This window comes from Papio anubis, chromosome 13, assembly GCF_008728515.1.
Source record: "Papio anubis isolate 15944 chromosome 13, Panubis1.0, whole genome shotgun sequence".
NCBI lineage: Eukaryota > Metazoa > Chordata > Mammalia > Primates > Cercopithecidae > Papio > Papio anubis.
In genome coordinates this window covers 42455337-42463974 of record NC_044988.1, presented here as the reverse complement: position 1 = coordinate 42463974, position 8638 = coordinate 42455337, and the positions used below count along the sequence as shown (strand labels likewise).

Genomic DNA, 8638 nt, shown 5'->3' with positions numbered 1-8638 from the left:
AAATCTGAGGAACCAGAAACAGGCTATCAGTTTCCGCAAGTTGACAAAATTGGCAAATAAAAACTCAAGACTGCCATTAAATTTGAATTTCCGATAAACAATGAAGAACTTTTTAGTGTAAGTACGTCCCAAATATTGCAAGGGATATACTTGTACTAAAATTATTCCTTTTTTGAGATTCCCATTTAACAGGCCAGTCTGTATTTTATCTGACCACCTCATAAGTCCACTACCCACACCCCAGGCCTAGCGGCCCAGGAGCGAGTTTAAAATCCCGCACCGGCCCGCTCGGCCGCGTCCCCTGATTGGCCGAGGCGCGCCTGCCGCCCCGCCGGTCGCAGGCGTCACGGCAGCCCCAGCAGCCTGGGCCCCGCCGCCGCCTCCGCGGCAGCCACGGTCGGCGCAAGTGCGGCGCGCGCTGGGGGAGGGGGCGCGGCGGAGCGCGAGGCTGGCGTCGGGCCGCCGCGGGATTAAGTTTCTCAGTCACGCGTGAGTGTCTGTGCGCTTTGATCCCGAAGCTCCTCGCCGGGCCGTTACTTCAGAAGACAGCGAGCGTGGGCGAAGCGAGGCATCCAGAGGCCCCGGCGACCCCTGCTCCCTAGCCCTCTGCCCCCTCGCGTCCCGGCCCTGAGCGGCCGCCGCGAGCCGGGTAAGCGGCGCGTGAGCCCAGGCCCGGAGGCCGAGGCGCGCCCCCGCGCCCTGCGCGCGCGCCGGCGGGGAAGGTGCGCGGGCGCCCGGGGCTCGGCGCGCGGGGGTGGGGGTGGCGGCGGGCGGTGGGGCGGTGCGCTTGCCCCACCCCGCGCGGCCAGGCGCTTCGCGGATGCCGCTGCTGTGGCTTTTTAAAAGGATGGGGTCTAGAAGTTTCCTTTGCTACTCGCAAGTCTCCACTCCTCCCACCCCCGCGATGGATAATCCTAGACCTTTCAGCCACCCCTACCCCTTTCTTTTGCTCTCGCTGACTCTAAGAGGTTTAAAAGTTCTTCCTTTTCCTTGACCCAGAGGGGCACAGTCTTGGTGTCGGGGGGCGGGGGGTGGGGTGTTAGCCTGGGGGTCCAGAGCGCAGACCAGGCCTCTGGGGCGCGGGAGCCTGTTGCTCTCCGCTGCCGGGGCCGCGCCCGGATGCCCTCTCCGCCGTTACGCGGTGCCGGGCTGCGCGGGGTGCGGTAGAGAGTGGGCAGCAATGCTCCCGGTCTTGCGTTCTCGCCTTAGCCTCGGGGACCCCAAGGCAAGCCGCTAATTGGTACCGGTTCCCCGTCCCCCACCCCTGGCGCCCATGCCCTTTTAACCGAGCTCCCGTTGGTGGGAGCATGTTGATCTTGTCTCTCCCTTAATCCCCTCACCCCCCCGCTCTGATGGGCGCCTTTGTCTGTGATTTGGCAGCCCCAGGATGCCGGATGTTCCTAGGGAAGCGATGTTTGGGAGACGCTTTGTGCCTTGCGGAGTAGCGCGTTTGTCGGGTGGTGATGGTGTACATTTTTGCTTGCATTCTTTGCAGAGGCACAAAGGCCGGGCTATTCTTCCCTGCAGTCACATGGAAATCCAAGCGGAGACTGCGGGGGAGGAGAAGTGGCCAGGCGCCGGCGGGAGGTGGAGGCCACTGCGCAGTCACTGGGGGCGAGTGGGGGGTCCCCGGGGACTTCTTCTCCGCGGTGGCGCTGTTGAGGTGCTCTGCTTGGGAAGACCCCGGCAATGGGCACTGTCTTTGTGTAGTGGGGGCTGTGGTTGGAGGCTAGTGTCTGGTAGGTATCACCAGATAAGAGGACTATGACTTCACCAGCCTAGAAGGAAAACTTCTCCATGTTCTTTTGATGTCATAGAGAAGGAATCTGATAAGTGACCAGACTGCCTTGACCTGCCTTGTAGATAGTTTGATGTAAACATCCCCTTCGTGTTTCCCTAGAAATTCCTGGTTTAGGTTACCTTTTATAGAATAACACCTTATCTGAAAACTAACCAGGAGGAGGTGATGGCTTCGGGCTTGGGAGTTTTACATGTTGAATTTGGGTGTGAGTGATTACAGTGAACATCTTGTAATGTTGGAACCATCTAAATTTGTATAATGTATGCCTTAGCACTTGATGGAATTTCGGCAAACAATAGTGTTTAAAAAACCTAGCAAAACTTGGCCAGACGCAGTGGCTCACGCCTGTAATCCCAGCACTTTGGGAGACCGAGGTGGGTGGATCATTTGAGGTCGGGAGTTCAAGACCATCCTGGCCAACATGGTGAAACCCTATCTCTACTAAAAATACAAATATTAGTGGGGCGTGATGGCACGCATCTGTAGTCCCAGCTACTAGCGAGGCTGGGGCAGGAGAATCGCTTGCACCCAGGAGGCGGTGGTTGCATTGAGCCGAGATCATGCCACTGCACTCCAGCCTGGGCGACAGAGCGAGACGACTCTGACTCAATAAATAAATAAGTAAATAAAAAACATAAATAAAAACCTAGCAAAACTTGAAGTTCTTTGACTTGATCTTCTAATACAATACCGCGCTTTGGATGGATGCACCTGTGCCCTTGTGTGCAACGTAGGCAAAACTAGTTTTGGGTACCCTTTGACTCTCCATTCCTCTTTCCTATCTCGTTTGCCAAAATGAACAAACTTAGGAAGATTATTCTCGACGTATTACTAATAGATTATGGTGTACCTTATTTCTTACATATGTTTCTTTTTTTCCCTTTGTTCCTTTCTGTGTTTATTCTTTTCACGTACCTTCTCTAGTTCTGGTTTTCTTTGTCTCTTTACCACACTTCTTTTTATTGACTGGGCCTGATGGTTGTGGCTTGGAAAAGGAGGGATCATTAGTCAGTTTTTAGTGTGCTTCAAAGTCCTATCACCTAGTCATTGCTCTGGTTGGCCCTTAAAGACATCTTTCCTTTTCAGATGCATTTAAATGCACCTAACTGTGAAGAATAGAAGCTGTTCTTAGAGTTTAGTTTATTTCTACAAGTTGAAGCTATTGAGAGAGATTCTTGGAAATCCTTGAAATGTAACTTTCATGGATTTAGGCCTAGTTGGCCACTTTTAGTTTTTAACTGCTAGGATGGAGAGATTTTGCTTGACAAATGATGAAGTGAATCCATTGTCTAGAATTGAGATTAAGGGATTTAAAAGCTGGAGAAGAACAATGAATTGCCCGGAACGTAGCTATCCTGAGTTAGAGGCAGATTATTTTCTCCAGATTACATCCCAGATCCGACATAGTCTTGTCTCTCAGGTTGAGTTGCAGGTTGGCTACATTTTGTATATTTGGAAACATACAAAGTACTCTGAATTTCATGAAATATTTTGAGGCAAAGTTGGACCAGAATGTCCCCAAATATGGTAGAGCGAATAGCACATCTGCCAGAGAAAGATCCTACACTTTAAAGTGAAGAAGCAGACAACTTCCTGGTGAATTTAGGACTGCTTGATGGTGCCTATGAATGATGATATATGTCCAAAACAGTTACATGTACTTTTAAAAATAGTTACTTAGCTTGAAGTAGGATTTCATTTGATATTGTTACATACATTATCAACCCCATATTTATAACAATAAAGGTTTCATTTTTTTCTTGTAAATTAATGTCATACAAAGGAGAACATTTATATAAGTACAGTTCGGAAATGATATTTAGCATGGTAACATTGATATATTGTGATTAAATAATTTTAGTGGGATTCCATGTGGGATAATAAGACTAAGGAGATAAATACTTCTCAATAAAGGAAACCAGTGGTGAGGAATCCATTGCCTTCCTGTGATATGTTTCCAGAGAAGATCCGAGGTATTCATGTAGTAGGTAGTAATAGGTGGATTAGAAAGACTGTTGTATTGGGTTAGGCATTGAGGAGAACACAGAATAAATACGATTCTGCTCCAGAAGCGTAGGGTCTTAGTTGGAAGAATCTAATGGGAGAAATTATAGAAAGGTTTTACACATAAAAAATGTTACAGGGATTCTAGGAAAGTAGTTAAGTATAGGGATTACTTGCTCTTATCATTGTGGTTAGTAAATAACACACAGAGGGGGCTTTGGTCTTGAGATAAGAGGGTGGAAATGAAAGATTTTTGGTATGAAGTGAGCTTAAGTCAGTGGTTTTGCCTTGAAAATTGGCATGGTGTATGGAAGAGGCTGGGATTTGAGTGGGCAGTGGGTACTGAAGAGCATATTCAATTTGTATATTTCTGGAGTGCGATAGAGGCTTTGTGCCCAGGGGAAAAGTTCGGATGGGGAAGAGCAATTAATGGAGAGCAATGAAGTACAGGCTGAATTTTATCTCTTGAAGTTTCCACTTTCCAGTAACCCGTTTCACATTTCCTTCTGAGACTTTACCAGAAACACGTTTAGTGTCTATATTTCTAACAACCTCTTCAGTGCAATCTGGGCTTTTTCTAACATGCACCCTAAAACGTTTGTAGCCATTACCTGTTACCCAGTTCCAAAGCCACTTCCACATTTTTGGTGTTTGTTACAGCAGCACCCCATTTCCTGGTACCAAAATCTGTATTAGTTTGATAGGGCTGCCTTGACAAAATACCGCAGAGTGGGAGGGCGGCTGAAACCACGGGAATTTATTTCCTCACAGTTGTGGGGGCCGGAAGTCTAAAATCAAAGTGTTGGTGGGATTGGTTTCTACTGAGCCTCTCCCTTTGGCTTGTAGATGGCTGAGTTCTCCCTGTTTCTTCACATACTCTCCCTCTGTGTATGTCTATGGCCTAATTTCTTTTTATAAGGGAACCAGTCATATTGTGTTAGAGCCCACCCCTAGTGTCCTCATTTAACCTTTATCTCCAAGTACAGTTACATTCTGAGGTACAGGGAATTAGGATATCCTGTGGATTTTTAGGAGACATAATTTAGCCCATAACAAGGTTCTCAAAGAGACCTAGTCTGTAAGCTAGTGAGACCCTGAGGCAGTGAGATCATATTGGAGGCTAGTGCATAGTCTGACCATTACTGGGGTAATCTGATGTTTGGCAAGAAAGGGAAACTGCTATTTGAGGACAAAGGTATTTTATCTTTGGCCTGAGGCCACTTATTTTCTTTCTCTGGGTGTTCATTGGGAAATTGTGCCTCTATGACCTTCCTTTTTGTGGACAGAGCATTAATTTTCTTTTTAAGTGTTTTATAAAAGCATTCGTTTTCTTAAAATATTTCTTTTAATGGTTCTTAAAAATAGTAAAGCGCTAAATTTGGCAAAGCTGAAACATTGTGTTGTAAATATCTCAGTGGTTTTTGAGTCTGATTAAAACAACAGAATTTATTCTTTAAATTCCATTGATCTAAAAACTCTCTTATACATGTTTTGTGGGGTAATATATGGCATAATCTTTTTTTCCTTCAGAAATGTTTCCCCCTTTTGGGAAAATATGATTCATAAAAGGGATTTTATGTTACATAAAATAAAAACTTTTTATTTTTATTTTATGTTTTTTAGGTGTTGCAATTGTATTTGTTGAGTTAACGAAACCATTAGAACCATTCTTCCAGATCTGGCCAACTAAGTTAAAAAAAAAAAAAAAAAAAAAAAGATAAAAAGAGACAAATTCTTGCTTTTGTTTTCTTTTCTGGCCTGTCTGCCTGCGGTGGTTAAATTTGTTTTGTTTAGGGAATTCTTATCTTTATCCACCTTTTAGTTTTATTTGTGTCTGCAAAAGCAACATTCATTGTTATTTTCTTGTAAACCACTTGCAGATCTGAGGTGTTATAAATAAGTGTATGACGAGAAAGTGAAAAATGAAACACTTACTAAAAAAAAGAGAAAAACACAAAACTTAAGGAAAAACTTACTGTTGTTGCTTATTTTTTAAAATACATAAGGTAATTGTTTATTTTAGTAAATAGCACATTTAAAAAGGTATGGAAGGTACAAGTGAAAAGAAGACAGAAAACTTGCCTGTAATTGGATCACCCATATACCACTCCCACAAGAAAATCCCCAAAACACGTATTTTGAAAAGGAAGATACTTACATTATTTTGTTATAACAAATGAATAGATAGAGCTATTGATCAATAGATTTCACCAATTGCTGTCTTTCTCAGTAAGCATAATCTGATCTGAGATTATTAAACGTTCATATAATTTGAGTTGATACTAATAGCGTTTGTTTGAACTGATGTCTCAGGTCTTTTGAAGAGGTATGATACAGTTCACTACCACGTGGCATATAGGACACCAGTGGAGAATGTATTTTTAAAAATTTTGATCTCTGCTTAAAATTAAGCGTTAATAGTCATATTGTTAATTTCACAATAACTTTATGTTATGTACTCAGGTGGCCCCATAGGATACTTTGCTTCAGGGAACTGTCATAGAAAATGGTCATGAGAAGCTATCCTTCTGTGTTCATGAGATATCACTAACCTAACAAAACCATGATGATAGAGTCATAAAGATTAATGATTATTCTACAAGTTAAAAACTCCTCTCTGATATATTTAAGATATGTCCAGTTTCTCTTATACCTTGCTAGGCCCCTGTTTTAGTTCATTTGGGGTGCTCTAACAAGATATCAAACAGTGGGTCCATTATAAACAAAAATTTATTTCTCATAGTTCTGGAGGCTGGGAAGTCCCAGATCAAGGTACTGGTAGGTTCTGTGAATGGCGAGGGCCTCGTAGATGATGCTGTCTTGCTGTGTCTTCATGTGGTGTGGAAAGGGCAAGGCTGTTCTCTGGTACCTATTTTATAAGGGCACTAATCCCATTCATTAGAACTCTGCCCTTGTGATCTAATTGCCTCCCAAAGGCCCCACCCCCTAATACCATTACTTTGGGAGTTAGGATGTCAACATATGAATTTGGGGGGAACATAAACTTTCAGACCATAGCAGCCCCCTTAATAGGCCCTGCTTTGTCTAAGGCATTACTAGATAAATTTCATAAAGCTTATGTATTTCCTCCTCTGCTTCTCACTCCCCACAAGTCTCCCAGATTTTTGCATTTTAATAAGTCAGGCCCGAATCCTCTTCTGGACAGCATTCATTTTCTTTTGTATTTTGTTTTAGTAGAAACGGGGTTTCACCATGTTAGCCAGGCTGGTCTTGAATTCCTGACCTCAGGTCAGGTGATCTCCCCGCCTCAGCCTCCAGAAGTGCTGGGATTACAGGCGTGAGCCACCGCGCCCGGCCTCATATTCCCATTTGGGACTACAGGGGCCTCATCGGTATGATTCAGTGGAGTGTTGTCTGACCCTTCCTCCCCTTTCCCATCACATTCAGTTTTCTGGGCTAGGAAATGTAGTTATCCTATGCTGTTTTACAGCATTGGATACAGCTCTTCATTCTGATATAATCTATTGATTATATATTGGGTTAGACTAAGTCACAAAGTATTTTTAGCTCTGTTTTGTGGCTGAGGTAGGGAAATGAGAAGAAATGGCCCTGGGGCCTGGATTATTGCTCCCTAGCTAGCTTCATTAAGATGTTCAGTGAACATCTGTTGGATGCTAAAGTCAACCTATTCAGCCCGTATCCTTTTCTCAAGGAGGTGGGAGGGACTGTTTAACTGTTTTATTGTGGTATAAGTTATAATTGACAATAAACTGCACATATTGAGAGTATACAATTTGTTGAATTTTGGCTGTTGTGAAGCTATCCCCCACAATCAAGATAGTGAACATATCCATCACCCCCAAAAGTTTCCTCATACCCCTTGGTAATCCTTTCCTCTACCCACCCCTCCCATCTCCAAGTAAACTACTCATTTGCTTTATATCACTATAGACTAGTTTGCATTCGCTAGAGCTTTAAATAAATGGAATCATACGGTATGTTCTCTTTTGTCTGACTTCTTTCACTATGTAATTATTTTGGGATTCATCCATGTTGCCTGTATTCATAGTTTAGTACTGGTCATTGCTGAGCAGTAGTAGTCAATGCATGGATATCCATTAAAGAGTTTTTAAGTCATTTAGAACTCTCCTGCACTTTGTCCATTGTCTTATGGTGCATATTCATTCTTGCTTTTGTGAGGGAGGAAAAACTTTACTCTCTGAGGTTCTATAAGTGAGGCCTGTTAATTAAAACTAACAAAACACAGATTAACATTTAATCGATCTTTTTAATTTTATGTGCATGGGGGCTACACAGAAAAGAAGAGACCCAAAGAAGAGGATAGATTTGGGGTTTTTGCATCATTTTCGTGATAAAAGTTGTTCTCACTGGTAAGGGAGAGATGATCATCTTTACAAATGGACATTTATGTCACATTTACAAAGGAAATTTTGTGTTCTACTTTTACGCAGAAAGGGCCAGGGCAGAGAGTGCTCCTGTCTTCCATTTCCTATTTGCCTTCAGTTCAAAATAATCCTGATGCCAAAGTAGCATATTTTGGAGTGGCATATTCTGATCCCCTTTGGATTCAACTGTGTGCGTCTGACTTTTGTATTTGACAGTGTTTCTCAGTCTTCTTAAATTCATGCCCCATTTTGATAAACATAACAGAAAATTTAAATGCCCTTATTTAAATGTTGGAGCTTCAAAATATGTAAGTCAGTAGTTTAAAAAATACTACTGGTAATTGTAAAAAAGATTTAAAAATATTTAATTTTGAAAGATAGGAGATGATCAAGTAAAAAGTCAGGAGATTATTGAGGCTTTCCATAAACTTTTGTATCCTACCTTATGAAGAGTTTAAGCACAGCA

General features: G+C 43.1%; 1 protein-coding gene across 8 annotated transcripts in view; it reads left to right on the top strand.

The window, feature by feature from the left end:
- Nucleotides 1–339: 339 nt before the first annotated feature.
- MPDZ (multiple PDZ domain crumbs cell polarity complex component) overlaps nt 340–8638 on the top strand; it is a 174462-nt gene continuing 166163 nt past the window's right edge. For 4 of the 8 annotated variants that reach the window (XM_031654225.1, XM_031654228.1, XM_031654229.1 and 1 more), the window contains exon 1: nt 426–649. The gene's annotated coding sequence lies outside the window, so the exon portion shown is untranslated. Of the gene's footprint in view, nt 650–8638 lie in introns of all 8 variants that reach the window. The other 4 variants (XM_031654230.1, XM_021927502.2, XM_031654227.1 and 1 more) reach the window with 2 other exon arrangements.